Source organism: Maylandia zebra, linkage group LG4, assembly GCF_041146795.1.
Source record: "Maylandia zebra isolate NMK-2024a linkage group LG4, Mzebra_GT3a, whole genome shotgun sequence".
Lineage (NCBI taxonomy): Eukaryota > Metazoa > Chordata > Actinopteri > Cichliformes > Cichlidae > Maylandia > Maylandia zebra.
In genome coordinates, this window is record NC_135170.1 from 4,972,059 (window position 1) to 4,992,764 (window position 20,706).

Here is a 20,706-nt window from a genome sequence, read left to right on the forward strand (position 1 = left end):
GACCTCAGAGGCGAAAGCAGCACAGGCAAAACAGCCATGCATGTCAGAAAGTCACAGCCCAATAAATTCAGAAGCAGAGAGCAAAAGCAGTTCAAGCCACGAAAACCACAAATAACAAAACAAGAAAATAAAACGTGTTTTAAATGTGGAAAAACACAGATGCACCCAGCAGCACAGTGCCCAGCTAAAAATGCAGAATGCCACAACTGCGGGAAACGTGGACACTACGGGAGAGTTTGTAGGTCTACAGCTGTGCATGAGGTGGCAGACTGTGCAGATGGACTCTTCCTAGGTGAACTGGATTCAGGAGAAGACCCGTGGCTTGCTAACATCTGCGTGAGAGGCAAAAGCATGACCTTCAAATTAGACTCGGGGGCAGATGTCACAGCTATCTCAGAAGAGACATTCAAAGACATTAAGCAGCCAAATGAGCATCTGCAAAAAGCTGAAAAGCCACTGTATGGACCAGGAGGTGCAGCACTGACCGTGCTTGGGTCCACAAAGGAGGACATTTCCTACAGTGACAGGAGCACTGCAGAGACAATCTATGTAGTCAGAAATCTGCGTGTAGCTCTCTTAAGCAGGACAGCTTCTGTGAGACTGAAACTAATTGCCCGAATGGACAATGTTGACCTTGAGACAGTGAAGAAAGCGTACCCGAAGCTATGGGATGGGCTCGGGCTTGTTCAAAAACCGTACACGATTAAGCTGAAGCCCGACGCTAAACCTTATTCACTGAAAGTGCCCAGGCGTGTTCCGCTCCCACTACTGGGCAAAGTCAAAGCAGAGCTACAGAGGATGGAACAGTTGGGGGTGATCAGTCGTGTGGAGGAGCCCACAGACTGGTGTTGCGGCATGGTCGTAGCCCCTAAAAAGGACAAAGAGACAGTCCGCATTTGCGTGGACATGACACCTTTAAATGGGTCGGTGTGCCGTGAAAGATATATCCTTCCCTCTGTCGACCAAACACTAGGCATGCTCACAGGGGCGCAGTATTTCTCCAAGCTCGATGCTAACATGGGCTTTTGGCAAATACCGCTGTCCAAAGAATCTGCTCTCCTCACCACGTTTATTACGCCATTTGGGAGGTACCATTTCAACCGTCTGCCATTTGGTATTTCCAGTGCACCAGAGCATTTCCAAAACATGATGGTGACAGAAGTGACAGCCGGCCTCGCGGGAGTCGTATGCCACATGGACGACATCCTGGTCTGGGGATCTACGAGAGAGGAGCACGACATGAGACTCCACGCTGTCCTCGACCGTGCAGAGAAGGCAGGCGTCACCCTGAACATGTCAAAATGTGAGTTTGGCAAAAGAGCAGTGAAATTCTTAGGATTCATTGTGTCATCTGAAGGCATGAGCCCCGACCCTGACAAAACTAGCGTGGTGCAGAAGATGAAAGAGCCAAGCACTGTGAGTGAGCTTAGGAGCTTCTTAGGAATGGTGAACCAGCTGGGGAAATTCATCCCAAACCTTTCTGAAAAAGACAAACCACTGAGAGACTTGCTTTCAACTAAAAACATGTGGTACTGGGGGCATGAGCAACAAAACGCCTTTAACAGTTTAAAACAAGAACTGTCATCTGCACCAGTGCTACAGCTCTACAACCCAAACAAACCCCAGAAGATCTCAGCAGATGCTTCTTCATACGGGTTGGGGGCAGTCTTACTACAGAAAGACAATGACGTGTGGTCACCTGTCGCGTATGCCTCGCGATCATTGACAGCCACAGAGCAGCGCTATGCTCAGCTGGAAAAAGAAGCGCTAGCGCTCACCTGGGCCTGTGAAAGATTCAGTGACTTTATTCTAGGGCTACACTTTGAGCTTGAGACCGACCATAAGCCACTAAGATAAGATAAGATAAGATAACTCTTTATTGTCATTGCACAGTCATACATAGTACAGTAGTACAATGAAATTGGAAAAACTGTCCTACGTCGGCACTACATATAACACAACACGACACGATATGACACATCACAACGTAACAAACAACACAACACAGTATATTAACTTAGTATAAAAAAGAAGAATAAGTGTATGTGTATTGCACACTGTTATTATTGCACATTAATTATTATTGCACCTTGTTATAAATATAAATATTATTGTTATCGTTTTAAACATTGTTACCTCCCCCTAAAAAGTCCAGGGAGGTATCCAGTCAGGTCAGCTATTTACATTGATCAGGGCTATTGCCCTGTTGTAAAAGCTGTCCTTGAGTCTATTTGTTCGGGACCTCAGCAGCCTGAACCTCCTGCCAGACGGCAGCAGCTTAAACACCCGGTGTCCTGGGTGTGTGCAGTCCCGTAGGATGCTGCGTGCCCTCTTGAGACAGCGAGTGCTGTACAGGTCCTTCAGGGAGGGAAGAGGATGTCCAATGATTTTTTGGGCCATGTTGATGACCCTCTGGAGTGCCTTTCTGTGTGCTGTGGTGCAGCTGGAGAACCACACACCGATGCAATATGTCAGCACACTTTCAATGGAGCAGCGGTAGAAGACGGTCAGCAGCTCCTTCTTCAGGTCCATTTTTCTGAGGATTCTCAGAAAGTGGAGACGCTGTTGGGCCTTCTTTAAGACCGCAGAGGTGTTAGAGCTCCATTGGAGGTCTGTGTCTATGTGCACACCCAGAAACTTGAAACTGGAGACCCTTTCCACGCACTCCCCGTTGATGCTGACAGGCTGCAGCTTGGACTTCCTCCTTCTGAAGTCAACTACCAGTTCTTTTGTTTTGGTGGTATTGAGGTCCAGGTTGTTGTCTGCACACCAATCTGACAGCCTCTGAACTTCAGCTCTGTATGCAGTCTCATCTCCCCCTGAGATGAGCCCCACCACAGTGGTATCATCTGCAAACTTGATGACTGTGTTGTCTGGGTGGGAACTAACACAGTCATGTGTGTACAGAGTGTACAGTAGGGGACTCAGTACACAGCCTTGTGGAGAGCCGGTGTTGAGGCTGAGGGCTGAGGAAAGATGAGGCCCCACTCTAACTCTCTGTACACGGTCTGAGAGGAAGTCTCTGATCCAGCGGCAGGTGGTGGAAGGAAGTCCAATTTCCAGCAGTTTATCTATTAGTCTGTCCGGGAGTATCGTATTGAAAGCAGAGCTAAAGTCAACAAAGAGCAGCCTGGCGTAACGGCCCTGCACTTCCAGGTGAGAGATGGTGGTGTGGAGCGTTGTAGCAATGGCATCTTCAGTTGATCTGTTAGCTCTGTATGCAAACTGGAGCGGGTCGAGTGTGGGTGGCAGGCAGGACATGATGTGACGTCGGACCAGTTTCTCAAAGCACTTCATTATAACAGGTGTTAGTGAGCCTACTCGGAGGACAAGCCCTGGATTTGCTTCCACCGCGGATACAGAGATTCCGCATGCGCCTGATGAGGTATTCTTACACTATAAGGCACATTCCAGGCAAAAGCCTCACCACAGCCGACACGCTGTCACGGTTGCCGTTGGCAGGCAACGTGATTCCCAGAGACAATGACCTTATGGAGGACACTGATATCTACGTTGACACAGTGCTGGAGGGCCTTCCTACTAGCAGCAAATACCTTTCAGATCTCCGTGAGCAGCTGCAGTCTGACAGCGTCTGTTCGCAAGTCATGAAGTACTGTGCAGAGGGCTGGCCGGACAGGAACCAGCTGCAGGGAGTGGTAAAGCACTACTGGTCTGAAAGAGCAGTTTTGAGTGTACACAATGGACTACTACTGAGAGGTACAAGGTTGGTCATACCTGCAAACATGCGAAACGCAGTTCTGGACAAAATACACGAGGGACACCAAGGAGTAGTCAAGTGTAGAGAACGTGCGCGACAAGCAGTGTGGTGGCCAGGCCTGAGTAACCAGATCGGTGAACTTGTCCTTAAGTGCAGGCTGTGCATTCAGGAGAGAGTTAATGTGAGGGAACCTCTTATGCCCACACGTTTACCTGAGAGGCCATGGCAGAACTTAGGAGCTGATCTGTTCACACTAAAAGACAAAAACTATCTGTTAGTAGTGGATTACTTCTCGAGATATGTCGAGATTGCTCAACTCAGTCCAACTCGTTCAGCCAATGTGATTGTGCATTTAAAGTCAATATTTGCACGCCATGGAATCCCTGAAGTATTGATCACCGATAATGGGCCACAATTTGCATGTCAAGAAATCAGAGACTTTGCAAAGGACTACTGTTTTGAGCATGTTACCAGTAGTCCCAGGTACCCGCAGAGCAACGGCGAAGCGGAGAGAGGCGTCCAGACCGTCAAGAATCTCCTCAAAAAGGCTAGCGATCCATACAAGGCGTTGCTGGCATACAGAACAACAGCACTGGCAAATGGCTACAGCCCGGCTCAACTTCTCATGGGGCGCAGGCTTCGTACTACCTTGCCAATGCTTCCTGAAACCTTACAGCCCCGTCTGCCTGATTTTCAGCAGGTTAGTTGTTCGGAGAGAGAGAAACGGCTGAGACAAACCGAAAGTTTTAACAAGAGACATAGAACAAGAGAACTGGATAAATTGGTGCCAGGACAACCAGTCTGGATCACGGACGCAAGAGCACAGGGCACAGTGACAGCAGTCCACCCGACTCCACGATCGTACGTCATCAGTGGGCCCCAAGGGACAATTAGAAGGAACCGCAGTCATCTTGTGCCGATCCCGCAAACAGAGGCTCAAACTGAAGCCACACAGATCCAAGCTACTCCTACAGAGACAGTTTCTGAGCCAAGCGCACCCCATACACCAGGTGTGGTTAGAACCCGGTCTGGTAGGGAGGTGATTAAACCGAAAAGACTTGATCTGTGACGCTGATTGTTTGAAAACGGAAAAGTGTGTTTCAAATGCTAAGTTGTGGTTTTAAGAGTAGCATGTTGAAAAGAAAAAAGTGTTTATTCTGTTACAGGTTGAAAAGAAAAGAGAAAGTGTTTATTCTGTTACAGGAGGAAAAGAAAAAGTGTTTATGACAATACTGACTTTATGTTTCCTGAAATGTTGGGGTATGCCTGTATTGAAAAAGCTATATGCAGTTATGTTTTGTTTGAAGAACAAAAGAATGTACCAGTCTGACTTCAGTAAGGGGGATGTGGTGTAATCTATATTGGTGAATATCATGCGCCACTAGAGGGCAGTACTTACCCTTCTAGACAGGAGGTGATGCTATGTCATGAACATAGAGTGAGCTGGAATAAAGATGGTGGGATTCCACGTTATCGCCTAAATGAGGAGTTTTATTAAAAGAGCCCAACGCAACAGCCTCACGTGATAGAGCGGCTGTGGCGTGCGAGACCTGTCAGCGGTCACTCCACGGAGCCTCGCTACGTGCTTCCAAACCGGCATTTCATCTTGGAGAAAGCTAACCCAGAGAAGTAAAGCGAGTGTGTAAGTTCATCTCTGAATGTTTGTAAAGCATTCCCACGTTAAGCTTAACAACCGATATATGGAGCGACTGCCTCTCTCTCCCTCCGTCTCCTGTTGCTACTTCAATCATGAAACTGATCTGTCATGGTCATTTTGACCCAGCGTTTGTGTTTCCTTTTGTATCGCCTTGTGTTTTGTGTTAATTCTGATTTTGTATGTGTGGGTTGGTTTTGGTGTTTAGTGTTTTATCATCCCTACCTGTGTCTTTCCTCTGTGTTAACTGGTATTTATTCCACGTCTCTCTGCCAACATTCTCCGTGCATTTTGCTCCTTCTCCCGTGTGTGTTTGGTTTCAGGTTAGGTCTTTAGTTTTCCCCAGTTTAGGTTTGTTTACTCCCCGCTCTGCTCTTCCTGTTTTTGCCACTTTGTCACTTCTGTAAATAAACACTCACTCGCACCCCGGCCAGTACCTGCATTTTGGATCCTTTTTCTCAATACACCACACGACTGCTGCCCCAGTCGTGACATGATCAATGATCAGCTGATCGGCTTTTCTGTCATGAGTCCGTCTCTCTTCTTTGTTTTTGGTCCACTTTGCACCAGAAAGAGGAAACCAGCAGCTGAACAACAGCAGCACGTTTAACCTTGATCAGCTGTTGTTAGAATTTATTTGCTTTCTACTCCAGGATCTTTTTCTACGTAGCTGACGGCTGGTAACTGTGCAGGGGCGGATCTAGCAAAGTTTTGCCAAGGGGGCCGATAGGGCATTAACAGGGAACGGGGGGCACAAAGACATACTTTTCTTTCTTATTCTCATTTAAAATGTCTAGCTTTTAATACATAATTATCTGAATCTTACAACCAAAGTTTTCATCTGATGTAAAATGTATAAAAGTCCATTATTGTATATAGTAAATATTAAGTCAAATTTATGACCTAGTAAGCGATAGTACTTTTTCCTTTGGGAAGGTACCATCTGTGCAGTCAATTCTGTTGAATTATTGTAGAAAAATGATTGATTTCTGTGAATTTTTTATTTTTTTATTTTTATTTTTTTACACATGCATTAAATTAAAGTTGATTACGTCAATTAAGCATTATGAGGTGGAGGGTGGCTCCCTATACCAGAATAGGGAGGATGGAGCAGGTTTAAGTTTATTGGATTGATCAGTTTTGCTGAACTATGAAATATTTTGGGTGCAGTGTGTTTTTTGCATACAGGTATAACAGAAAAGCTTTAGTTTTGTTTTGTTTTGTTTTTTTAATCTTCAGTATGAACTTATACAAAGTGCCGCAAGATATTTAAAAAACGACAACAACATTTTATTGATTATAAAAAAGGCTATATTGGATTTATATCGGTATCGGCAGACATCCAAATTTATGATATCGGTTTCGGACATTAAAAAGTGGTATCATGCCATCTCAAAACAGTCCACGCAGGAAGCAACAAAACTTAAAGATTGCCTCCTTACTTCTACTCTTATTCCTAACTTGACATCTGAAATACCTCAGAGCTGACAAGTCTCAGACTTGCAAAGAGTGATGGTTCCTACCGCTCTCCCACAGTGTGGGAGTTTTTCAGATCATGTTGTTCGAACAGTTCAAGCTCCCCTAACTGTGGCATTGCCTGTCAGCAGTGCATCTTATGAAAGGCCCTTTTCTGCTGAAAGGATAATCAAAAGTCATTTGCGATGAACAGTGACTGAGGACAGACTATCCAATAAGTCTACACTCCTTCCTTATATGAAAGACATTTAGAATTTAGAATTTAAATGCAAGTCAAAGCCTAAGAGGACTCAAATATTATTAAAGATTTCAAACAGTAGACTAAACAGAAGCAAGTGCTAAATTGATTTTAGTATGTAATTCAGGAGGATCGACAATCACAGCCTTGTTGGAGTTTAAAACATGGCAAAAGTGGACAACAATGGACAGCCAATCCAGCCGGCAAGGCTTAAAAGACGTGTAACTAAGTGTTGTCTGCATAAAAATGATGAGAAAATGTCATTAAAAGATTGAAGGATCAAAGCAGAAGGAATAACGTTGACAAAAAAAAAGAACGCACCCAGGATTAAACCTTGTGGTCTCATGGTCTCATTGGAGCTTTTGAGCCCAAAAACACAGCCACGAATAAAGAATGGCACCAAAACACCCTCCAACAGCAACTTCTTCCAACCATCCAACAACAGTTTGGTGAAGAACAAAGCATTTTCCAGCACGGTGGAGCACCGTGCCATAAGGCAAAGGTGATAACTAAGTGGCTCAGGGAACAGAACATTGAAATTTTGGGTCCATGGCCTGGAAACTCCCCAGATCTTAATCCCATTGAGAACTTGCGGTCAATCCTCAAGTGGCGGGTGGACAAACAAAAACCCACGAATTCTGACAAACTCCAAGAAGTGATTATGAAAGAATGGATTGCTATCAGTCAGGATTTGGCCCAGAAGTTGATTGAGAGCATGCCCAGTCGAATTGCAGAGGTCCTGAAAAAGAAGGGCCAACACTGCAAATACTGACTCTTTGCATAAATGTCATGTAATTGTCGATAAAAGCCTTTGAAACGTATGAAGTGCTTGTAATTATATTTCAGTACATCACAGAAACAACTGAAACAAAGATCTAAACGCAGTTTAGCAGCAAACTTTGTGAAAACTAATATTTGTGTCATTCTCAAAACTTCTGGCCATGACTGTACATTATTATCATTGTTTTATGTCACATGACAGGACTGGCTTCTAAGTACTTTGCCAAGCAGCCGACGCGCTCTGGCAGGACTCTTGCTTTCACAACACTTTATAATGATAGTTTATCTTTGTTTTTACACACATAAAAAAGCAGATATGTGAAACATACTTGTGGTTACTTGTAGTTTGCTCAGTCAGTAGTGCTTTTTGATATTGGCGACATGAGCGGTTGCCCAGGGCGGCATCACAGGCATCGGCAACCCTCGGTGTGCCTGCTCGCTGCTGAAGTCAAAGTAAACTTTATTGTCATCTCCGCTACATACAGTCCAGTATATAGAGAGACGAGACGACGAGGCTCCAGTTACAGCAGTGCAAGTAAACAAACAATAAATATAAGAAGAGTAAGAAAATAAATATATACTTCAGGACTCGGGGTAAAGGATCAATAACAATTTAAAATTTATAATTTACAGTTTGATGATTTAAAGTCTCACACACAACCCGTCGAAAGGGGCGGGGCCGGCTGCTTCCAAACAGAGCACATTTCATTTATAATGTAAATCCAAGCCCATCATGTATTCATGATTTGAATCCTGATTTGTGCAAAATACCAGAAATAAAGACAAAGTGAATCTGTGAACTAAGGTGTAGGGTTGTTAGGTTATGTTGTGGTGATCCTCGGGTTGGGGGATTTGTGTTCATACTGGAGTGCAAAATTAAAACCAATGGAAGATGGACAAGAAAAGTTCAAAGCCATCAGGTGCTCAGTTTAGAAAAAAGAGAAAAGAAGAGGAGGAGAAACGAGCAAAAGATGCAGGTAAGCAGATGTGTGATTGGATAATGGCAGGTCATCCTGAAACAATCAGAATCAGAATACTTTATTAATCCCGAAGGAAATAATGTGGGTTACAGTTGCTCCAAGAAGAAATTCTAAAAATAGTAACAGTAACAGACTGAACTCCAACCAATACATTATGTTACAGATGTTACACATTTAAGAAATAGCACTAATATACGCAGATAACTCAATTATAATTATGAAGGATTAACAGAGGGGATTATAAATAAAGATCAAGAAAATTGACAAGAATATTACAGAGTAGAAAAGAGCGTGTGTAAAAAGGATGTAACCATTGCAGTGTTTACAGTGTGTTAGATGGAGGAGCTGTACAGGGAGATGGCCACGGGCAGGAATGACTTCCTGTGTCGTTCGGTGGTAATCTCTGGCTGTATCCCAATTCAGGGTCTGCAGCCTTAAAGTACGCAGCCTTGACGGTCCACAAGGGCCGCGTACTCAAAGACCACTAAGGCCGGAAGTGCGAGGCTTGTGAAATGGGACGGTCTAGCCTCCGTCGCGCTGCCCAGGTTGCCTAGCAACCATGATACTAACAGCTGGAAACGTTTCATACAGCTGTGTTTGACAGAAATGAAGGAGAAAATCTTTTGTTCATTTGTTTGTTTGTTTCTACATGAGCTTTGATTTGATAAGTATCTGAGGCTGAGACCACAGGACTGTAAACATGATTGTTGGGCTTCATTTCTGTACTGAACACTCATTTAAGATTAGCTAGTAAATAACAATCAGCTAATGTTGTTCATGAGACTAAAGTCATCTGAGACTAAAGAAATGAAGGACGCATTTCGAGCAGCCTTTGTATTGGGACAGCCTTCGTCGCGTCGCTGTGACGTAATCGGCCTTAAAATGCGGCCTTTAAGGCTGCAGACCCTGAATTGGGATACGGCCTCAGTCTCTCACTGAAGGCTAGGACCGCCCCTGTGCTCAGTATAATAAGGTGATCCATGTCCCCCTTTCATCAGTGTTAATTAGTTCATGAACAGCTCTAACATTTGTCTCTGTGCTGGTAAATCACTGCATACAAATTAATGACAGAGTAAATCAAGGCATTCATTATTGGGATCCACGGCACCACGCGCCACTAAATGTTAATGCGTTTGTTTTACTTAGCATCAATGTGTTACTGTGCTACAAATGTCCTCACTGTCAGGGTTTTGACTAAAGGCTGTTTTTATTGTTTCTGCACTCCACACATCACGAGTCTGCATCTCTGATGGGGTGTGGGGGTTGAATGGCACCATAGACGTATCACAAGAAGATTTGTTGAATGTGTTTGGCTGGATAAGTAAAAACAACATGATCTTAAATGTATCTAAATCCAAATCTATGTTAATTGGAAGTAGATTACGCTTAGTCAACAGCCCACAACTAAATCTTTCCATAGCTGTTCCATCATTTGGTCAGCAGCTAATAAGACAGATCTGAACAGACTTCAGTTAGTCGAGAACAAGGCGACCAGATTAGTGTTAAGGTGTTCATACTATACAAATATCAAATAAAATGCATGATAAACTTTCCTGGCTTCCTGTACAAGCTAAATTATACTGTGGCTTAGTTGTATTTTTAAAGAAAGCAATACTGTTAAACACACCACATTTTTTTCTGCTCAGTTGCAGCATCCAGATAAAATACATAATCATACTGATTATTAACAAACCGCAATTTAGTAATTCCTCGAGTTAAAAGCAACTTTTTGAAAAACTCTGTTATATTTAATGCAATTAGAGAATTAGCTTCTATTCATAATTTCAAAAATCACTTAAAAGCCCTGCGACAGACTGGCGACCTATCCAGGGTGTACCCCGCCTCTCGCCCTATGACAGTTGGGATAGGCTCCAGCGCCCCCCGCGACCCTGAAAAGGATAAGTGGAAGTGAATGGATGGATGGATGGCACTTAAAAGCCTATTTAGGCAGCTTTTAATTGTTGTAAATATTGTAAGAGGGAGATGTGATTTGTAATAGAAATTTGTGTATTTTGTCTCAGAGTTATTAATATTTATATGCTCACATTTTCCAAATTGTAAAACCTCACTGTGGATGTAAGAGCCAAATTATGTGGATATTTTGCATCCACTGTTTTGCTTAATATTTTATTTGATTCTATTTCATGGCTTGGGCCCCAGGAAGACTGGCAACCACTGTTGTGGAAGCTAATGGGGTTCCTTATAAATGAACAAATGCTGAAAGCTATATATGCAGGTTTTCAGAACAACATCTCCTCCCATCCAGTGACGCCTGGGAAGGCTTTGAATATTTCAGCAAGATAATGCTAGACCACACACACTGCATCTGTTACAGCAGCATGACATCATAGTAGAAGAACAGCCTGTCTGCAGTCCAGACTTTTTACCACCTCAAAACATTTGAAGCGTCATAAAACCAAAAATGTATAAAAGCAGACCCAGGACTCCTGAGCAGCTAGAATCCTCCAGGACTCCTCAAACATTCATCTCCAGCATCTGCTTCCTCTGTTCCCAGCCTGTTGTTACAAGAGGAGCAGATGCTATACTCTGGTAAATGTGACACTGTCCAAACAATTTTGAGACACGCTGTAGTTATCGATTTCCAAATGAGCTCTTTTTTCTATATAAATAAAATGAGTGAAATGTCTCAGTTTAAACATTTTTTTCCTTGTTCTGTTGTGTAAATCAGATCGGTAACTGGCAAAGATCAGTCCCAACTTTGGTTTGAGGGGTTTTAAACGATCATCACATAAACTTTTGTTCTTAAACAAGCAAAGATCAGCTGAAGAATCCTCATTTACACCTACATAAAATTTACTTGGGACAGAATATTAAAATTAAACCTTGTTTCACAACAGCTGTACTTTATTTTGAAATTTCTTACTTGGTTACGGCGTTTAAAAAAATTTCAGAAGCAATGACTGAAATCTTAAAAATCCCTTTTCCTCCCCACCAGCATAGCCTGCAGCTCTACTATATGGTGAATTTTGACCTTTTGCTGATAACTAAAAATGGTCTTCACTGTGCTTTTCTACAGATAATTGAATATACGCAGAGTAGTCGAGGAGCCTTCCTTCAAATGCTTAGCACGTTAATTACAGCAGAGCACTCTGTAAACAGCAGTAGTCAGTTCCTACAAGGCTGCAACAGGAAGAAAAACTGTGTGCTGTATGACACAGACCGCACCATAACGAAAGGAGGGGGGACGTTACCCTGGACATGCCAGATATCTGTCTAAAGATCATTTCCATTCACAAAGGGAAAAAAATCAGCTGTTAAATAAATATTATTATAAATAATAACGCAATTGTTTGTTCTGTGTTATCATACCTGTTCTGTGTGCAACACTGTAATCAACCCAATCCTGTTTGGTCACTAAGAATATGTTTTTATTACTGTTCCTAGCAATTTGAGCTCCTGGCCGCAACTCTCATTGCCAAAGGGACTGCAGCTAATCAGTTGATATGCGTTTGACAAACTCCATCGCACCCAGTTTCACCACCAATGCCACCAATTTGGCTGATGACCAAGTTTCGGCAACAAGAGAAAAGTACTTTTCCCTGCTCGTATTTAATGTATCACTGAGTGATTGTTAATCATTGTCTTGACATGAGGACTCAAAGCGGCCAGCAAATTCCTCCAGGGAGACCACCGAAACAACAAGAATGGAAAGGACGTGGGGAAACTCGCGGCACAAACGGGGCTGAGGTGCCAGGATTTTACTGCTTTAACCGCTTGGATATGACCCCAAACTGATTGTTCGAACACGGGAAACATGCAGCAGAAGCATGAATGCTGGTGACCAAGTTCACCACGTATGTGCGTCACGTGGGAAGCGATAATCATGCTGGTAGTTATGATACCCGCCTATATCCTTTCTACGTGTTTTCTATCATTGACGGTGAACGGCGACGGGATTTACCCCTTCCCCTCCTGCTCCCCTGCTCCTCGCGCTCCCGTGTGTGTGTGTCATACATGAGAAACAGCTGACCTTGAACACAGGTATGGTCTGCTGACAGCGCACACATTGTATGTCTGAGTCTCCCCTTTGCGCAAATTCCACATTACTTTGGTCCGTCACGCTGAGCACAAGATAACTTGACAGCACCTCTGTACCACAGATCAAGCACATTTCTGTCCTCTGTCACCACAGTCCAACTAAGACATGCAAAAGCAATTTCTCAGAAAAGCTAAAGACGGCACATTTCAGCGACACGCAGTGAACACACATTTAGAATGCAGAATGCTCTCTGCAGCCTACCTCGCCTTGGAGAGGTGCTGATCCATTCTGGCATCTTTACTTTCACTTTCAGCTTATGTAGTCTTAGATGTCGTCATCCTCCGGAGTTTCCACACTACTACCCGGGGTCTATTTAAATAGACTACCTAATTATGTGTGTATACATTTATTTTTACCAGTTAATGGGGATGAGCTTTTGGAAAGTTATGGAACTTCCAAATACTTACTTGGCTCCATCATCTCTATAAGATCACGACCCGAACACTACTAGACATTTTATACAAATCAACTCTTCCAAGTTTGTGTTTTTCCTTCTGACCAGATGCAGCTCTGGATGCAGCTCTTTTTAACGTATCTGTGTTTATCACTGTGTTCACGTGTCCTTGTCACTAAAACAGACTCTGAAGAATGATTTCGCCAAGTCAGAGCAGCTGTGGCAGTTTGTCTTGAAACAACTACTTCAACGTTTCAAACTTCTTTTTGAAATAAAATTACAACTTTAATCTCGAAGTTTCGACTTTATTCTAAAAATTATCGATATTTTTTCTTAATGTGGCCCAAAGACTCCTTTAGTTATTCTTTATGTCACAGCAATGTGCACTCTTCCCTCCATGGAGGAGCTGAGCCTTATGTATGGAGGAACATTTGTGCCAGTAAGAAACAAACAATAAAATCAGAATAAATCTGTACTTTTTAGTATACTTGCTATCTTATTATATTTTCTATTTGATTCTGTGGAATGAATGATGAGGGAAAGACCTTAAGAATGTGTGTCTATGCTAATCCACTAGTTGAAACATACACTGCTCCAAATTTACTGTACAATGCCCATGTGATGATGACGAGAATAATAAAAGCTAAAAAGAAATATTTTTAAAAAGTGTCCCTGGTGTTTCCCTGTGATCGTTTGGTGATGTGTTTAAACTACCCCAGACTCCCATGAGACGTCCCTGCAGGATAATCAGTACTAGGATGGTTGGTTTCTTCCCATTGTTTGCCCCAGCCTCCTTTTGTGACCTCCTTGGTGAGTTTTTTGATGTCTTCTTGAAGTTATTTATGTAGGCTGGCCCACATCCATTTCCATTCACTCCAGATGCAGCTTATTTGGTCATTTGCTCAGCTGCAAGTGAGGGACGGAGGAGTGGGTGAGAAGTTTGGTGTCAGGGCAGCTTGACCCACACACCTGGCCTCCATCCAGTGTCTCCCCCTTCTGAGGTTGTTTCCGAGGCCAGAGAGGAGAGCAGTGTGTGGTTCTGAGCTGGGAGTGCAGCCGGAAAACTGGACCGTAAAAAGCGCACAGATAAAGGACGTGCCTCGGTCCTTTATCTTCACAATTCTCTCTCTCTCACACACACACACACACACACACACACACACACACACACACACACACACACACACCACCACCAGTCAAATGTTTGGACACACCTTCTCTTTTAATGCTTTTTCTTTATTTTTACTACTTTCTACATTGTAGATACTTACTGAAAACATCAAATATATATGGTATGTTTGATAAGTTTGGTTCCACCTGCCGTGTGTGTGTGTGACGCAGAAAAGGCAAACGGATGACAATGGCTTTTTTAGCCCACTTTATTTATCTTGAGGGAAATTCTTTTATCATGAGCATGCTCACAGCAGCAAGATGAAAAGAAGAAAAAAGAGTGCACAAGAATAGAATAAAATAGAATACAATAAAAATAATAATAATATACCTATCAATAACGTGGCATACGTTGTGCAAAATGAATACCAAAAAAACGCAATCAGGCGTGAATTGGCAAAACTGAACGGAGATTTCCAAAGATGTGGTTAATGAGCTCATTTCTGATTGATCAGTTTTTCAAAAACGCACTGAAACTTTGTTTTTGTTTTTTGATCTAGAGGGTTACCTACTTTTCCACATACGACCTGGTATGTTTGTACAGAACTTGTTTGATTTCACAAATGAAATAATAGTTTTAAAATCTGCCGTTTGTATTTACTTGGATGCCCTTGAATAATAAAATTTGCCTGATCTGAAATGTTTAAAAATCAATAAGAATACTTGTTCACAACAGTGAATTAGCTTCTGCCTTCAACTTCAGGTCTTTGTGTTGTGCTGGTAGAGATGGTCTTTCATCTCTAGTTACTGTTTAAATCTTTATCAAATGTCATGTGACTTCTGAGTAATAAACACCTGGTTCTAATTATAGCAATTCTGGGCTTCTTGTCCAGAGAACAGGTGGGAGCAAGCAGTTTGATCATTTATGATACATTCATGATATTAAGACATCACACACAGACACACACACCAGTGTGGACAGTAAATGTTTTATTTTACACAACACACCACATCCTTCTGCTGAAGGTCGTCAGAGTCCACATGCTAGATTTAAATTAATTTTAGAAAGAAAACAACATACCGAGAAAAAACAAAAACAAACCTCCAGCAACACAAGAAACTGAGGAAACAACACGAGTAGAGACAGAACCATTTACCAGTTTACACACACACACACACACACACACACACACACACACACACACACACACTAACCAACAAGACAAGAAAACAAAAGTATTCTGATCCTAACAGGAAGCCAACTGCTACGACTTTGCTTTCCGTTTTACAGGATCGTCATCCAAACTGTGAGAAGCCTGGCCACAACGAAAACCTTTCTTTCCTAGCGACATTACTTCTTAAAACAAGACCAATTCTGTCTATGCTGCAGCGAAGTCATCACAGCACACGGATGATGGATTTTCAGGCAGGTTGTGGCGTCAAACTTTAGGTTTGGTTTTATTTAACAGAAGCTGCAGCAGCAAAGCGATCTCTAAATACCAACATTACCCATTTCCCCAAATACATTTATGGAAACTATTCCTATTATAAAATTAAAAAGTATTTTTGTTTCAGTGTTTCTAGAAAGCAAAAACAAACTGTTTTTTCTTTTGTAAATTCATTGAATCAACCACAAAGCATTTAAAACAAGAAAGGAAACTGAAACCAGTGATGACACCAAGCTGTCTCCTTAAGGTTTCATTTTCTATTGTTGGTTTGGAAAATAATTTATGAAGTTATTAGAATGACTTCCATAAGTATAGAGAGGTAGAGACATTGTAGCTGTAAATTGCAAGCATTTTACTAAACTGTAAAAGGGACATGCAGCTTCATGAAAAGAGGAGGACAGCTAGGCTGCTCTGACAGACGGCAGTCTGAAATATGAGCTAGTTAAACAGAAGCAGAGGCCACTCCGGTTTGAACTCATTACAATATCAAAACCAGAATCTTTACAGCCTTTGAAGTTAGAAATACAGTCAGTGGAAACACGGCAAACGTCTGTCTGAATATTTTGTCAATAATAAGAGACGCACTTTTGCTTTGGACATGTAAACATATCCTGGCACATTTAACAGATGCCAGCTGCACTACAGTCGTACACTTTGTAAAAGTCAGCAGGCATGCCACACATGCAAGGTTTGCTGTAGGAAGTGCACCAATTAAAAAAAAAAAAAAAAAAAAAATAGCGTTGAAACAGTTTTTTCTTGGTGAGCACTTATGTCAGACACATGTGGCTCTGTGGGAAGGAACCACTTCATTGCCCCTGGAAAATAGAAGCATGTCAACAAGTTGGCTCTTCATACTTCCTTCACTCTGCCCTTAACTAATAAGCAGCTCATGTCTGGCATGTACAGACAACAGATACAACTTTGGAAGTGACATGAACCCAAGTACCCAAACGAGTCATTACCCAGAGCAAGAGACAACATTAAATGAAACAGATTAACAATAAATAATTTTTAAAAAATTACAAATGTAATGAGTCAAAAAAACAAACACAGCTGTATTCCCAGCTGCCAACATCTGGACATCACACTGCCATTCCCCCCTTTCCATAACCCCTTAGCAACTGTTGCTACACAAACTTATCAAAAACAAGATTCCCCTTTTTAATCACCGCACTAAGCACACGACACAAAAGAACGTTACTGTTCTGTTCCCATTTTAAACACACGTAAAAGCTGCAGCTTGATGTTGTGAGCAACGGGTAAATGACCACTAGGTCATCCACAGCGATATCTCATCCATTATTACATCTGTTGTGCAGTTTGTTTCTGGCGTTCTCAGCAGTTTCCCAGTAAAGAAAGGAGAACTGAGTCACAACCTTTCAGCTGGGCCAAATACATCACAGTAATGTTTGTTCTAATTACATTGCATTGCCCAAGTTGCGTTTTTGGATAATGTTTGTCCAACTTTATTTTGCTGTTTTACTCGAGCTTCTTGGAGTGGATGGCCTGTGAACGTGAGGAGAGTCAAACTTCAATTTAACAATTCAAACAGGCTTCAAATGATAAGAGACGTTTGAAACTTGTTGCTTGGAGGTCTGAGCCACAGTTCTTCCTTTACTTTACTAGTAGATTTACTCGCTACTTTACACGCTTTAATGAATTCTACGATTCAAATGAATCTTCCATGTTAATCATATATTAAACACCAGAAGCACAACAGAAAGGCTTGCTTTGACAGTTTAGGTACATTTACTGATAATACTTGTGCAACTCTTTGAATGCAGGACTCTTACTTGCACTACTATGAGCAGCGCGTCGCAAGCCTTAGCAGAGTGTGGCTAAGCATCAGCAAAGAGAGCGAAGAAAAAGCTCAAAAGTTAGCAAATAAACTAAAAACACAGCATTTGTTATTTTAAATGTGATGATAATCATTTTAAAATGCAGCTTTGCATGGCTTTGATGGCTTCCCTTAAACTCATCCACATGCAAAGCGATGTATGGCTGAACAGTTGGTCACTAGTGGAGATTCCACAGTCTGGCTGTGATGATGACGCCATCCTGCTTTCCTATGGATGCATAAGTCATTCCTGACAACAGTGGCCAACGTTCTCTCTCCAGCTAAGTAAATTATTAAGTCAGGCTGATGTACTGCTCTTGTCTGGAGTTCAGGCGATCAAACGATTACACCGGGTTTATGGAGACTACACCACTTCCATCCGTCAACACAAATGGCACATAAAGAAATAAATGAGTGCAATTTGGCCAGAACTTCCTTTTTCCTGAACACTGACTTTAGCAAAGCCATACAACATGCACTCTAACCTCCAACATCAAATTGAAATGAATGGTGTCAGTGCGCTCTTCACTTTTAGTGAGATTAAGGGTGTCTTAATGCTTTCCACCAGTTATCAGGGACATTTGTCTCACTTTCACTCTAAGTATGTATGTTGAAGAACACAGATTTTCCGAGTGCTGATGCACAACAGCCTTCCAAATAACTGGGGTTTGGTAGCGTTGAGGCTTATCTTTTGTCACTGAGTGGGAGGTTTAAAAAAAGAACAGTAGTTTATGTGTTGGCCTGTAAAAGGCTGCTGTACATGTTTGTTGTGTCTGATGAAAGATCTGCATCTATGAAACAAGCTCTCTGTTGTTTGCCTCTGACTTTAACTTTGTCAATTAATGTCTTGTTGAGCTGTGCTTTCAACATTGTGGGTTCTGAATCATTAAGGAAATATTCGGCCGACATTTGTTTTTACTGGAGCTTCTTGGACTGTGGATGGCCTGTGCCTTCGGATGACGAAGAGGTTTTGGGATCAGCTGAGAGAAGAGCCATGATGTCCTGCATAGCCTTACTTATCTGAACTCCAGAGTCCTGGGAGGGGAAAAAACGAAAAAGTAAGTATTGAGAAGTGAAAGGGAAGTGTAAAAAGCAGACAAATGTGTTACTGGGAAGACAATTAAAACCACAGAGACAGAAGAGGGAAGAAAGAGAACATGGACAGAAGTGAGAAGTCAACCCCTCTTTATAATGAAGAAGGGATTTTTGGAGAGTTTCAAAATGAAAAGAACAAAATATTTATAGACATTCATCTCGTTAAAATATATTAAATTCAGTGTAAGCCTTGGGTTCAGGCATTCGTGTGGGCCCTTCTTAAAAACCATTAGACCCATCTATACACTCTTGCCACCAAAAGACCCATTAAAAGCTCTGAGAACAGGACACAACGTGTGAGGTATTAACCCACTCTCAAATTTGAATTTCCCCAGATTCCAGTCTGACTGCACAATGACAGCTTTCTGCAAAAGCAGAGGCTCATCTGAGGAACATTTTGGCCAGGGACCGGACTGAAATACAGAAAGTGTGGCATATCAAACAGTGTCCGTATAGGGCTGAAATATGCTCAACTCCATGAACTCAAGGACATAAACGACTGCTTTAAAATAGGACCGAGCTCTCTTTCCAAAAACTATCAGAAAATGCAAAAATGTCTGTTATTACATTTATCTTTGCATAAAGTGAATCAGTCAAATCTAAACAATCACAGAAAAAACAGGAAGTATTGTGTCATTTTCTTGAGTAAGAGTCATTTTTTGTTCTGTTTTGAAACTCAAACGACTTTCATACTTTCAAACGGAGATTTACTCACGCAACATCAAAGGTGTGCGCCTTTTTTGACGTGACACTGCGTGCCGCATGATGTTTACATGAGATTCATTTCTACAATCGCGGAGACAAAATGCTGTTGCTGTTAATCTATCTGCAGTTTTTACGCGCTTACATATTCACACGCAGTTACTGTCCCTCCATTTAGAAAGATGGAGGTGTCAGAGTGAACTTCTCCGTTCAACACAGACGCTCTCACAACCAAAATCCTGGTTTTGAATAAATGTATTTTTTCTTAATTAAAAGTTATGCATGCTGTATGCATTTTTTTAATTCCTAAGTTGAGAGTCTACATCAGCCAAAAAACTCTGTTTTCAGTTTTTAACATTTGAAATGATGAAGGCACTTGAAAAGTAACACAAAATTAGCTGCCTTTCCAGAAAAACAAAAACTTTTCATAAGTACTGAAGGGTTGGATCTTTCCCTCCGAGGCTTCTAGACTTCTAATTGGCCAACACTTCTACAGGGCTGGGATTTGGCTTGTTCTTGACAATGTTTCACAGGTTTTTGGCGTTTACATGTGGACGAAGATATTTTTTAAAACTGCACAGATGGATGGGATTTTTAAAAAAATTATTTTTATGTTTTCTTTTGTTTGTTTTTAAGACACTGATCTGAAAGGTAAATGTGTGTGTTAGAAGCAGCTTTGCTGGATTTGTTTTAAGTGTGAATCTTTTTCTTTGATCAGCTTTTCCTCAGGTTTGAACTGTGAGGCCTTTCTGTCTTTCTGGGAAAACACAGGCCAACATGTGAAATGAGAGCGTGCACCGCCCTCAGAACTTTGCTCCTGTTAATGAAACTGAATATTTTATGGATCTAAATGTTTAGAGACAATAGTGAGGTACTGACCTGTCTGTCTCTTTAAGTTGTAGATGTTTAATTCTAGGCTACATGTTATTCATCTCCCAATGAGTCTGCTTGGCATATGCTATGTATAAAGGCTCTGGACTTTTCCAAAATGGCATAAAAAGCCAGCTTTAGCGTGATTATTACTATTTCAATTTCTGGGAAGTTTTCAATTGTCTCTCCTGTGACTATGAAGAGTGTGGCTGGTGCAAGTTTTTTGTTTATTTGTGAAACTGAGCGTGGGTGTGGAGATTTCTGATGCCGCTGCTGATTATTCAAACAGTGTTTAAAACGTGAGTCATTTGGTACAGTTGTAAACAATGCACCCCAGTGCAGGC

The 20,706-nt window shown here is 41.9% G+C and overlaps 1 protein-coding gene and 1 long non-coding RNA gene across 2 annotated transcripts in view; both read right to left on the reverse strand.

The window, feature by feature from the left end:
• The window catches only part of LOC101480852 (uncharacterized), a 32,069-nt gene extending 18,652 nt beyond the window's left edge, over nt 1-13,417 (reverse strand). The window contains exons 1-2 of the mRNA XM_004570317.3: nt 13,314-13,417; nt 13,108-13,215 (exon numbers count right to left, since the gene is read on the reverse strand). The gene's annotated coding sequence lies outside the window, so the exon portion shown is untranslated. The remainder of the gene's footprint in view (nt 1-13,107; nt 13,216-13,313) is intronic.
• A 1,975-nt stretch (nt 13,418-15,392) lies between these two features.
• The window catches only part of LOC112434704 (uncharacterized), a 37,737-nt gene continuing 32,423 nt past the window's right edge, over nt 15,393-20,706 (reverse strand). Inside the window, exon 3 of the long non-coding RNA XR_013098459.1 lies at nt 15,393-18,730. This is a non-coding gene — a long non-coding RNA (uncharacterized LOC112434704). The remainder of the gene's footprint in view (nt 18,731-20,706) is intronic.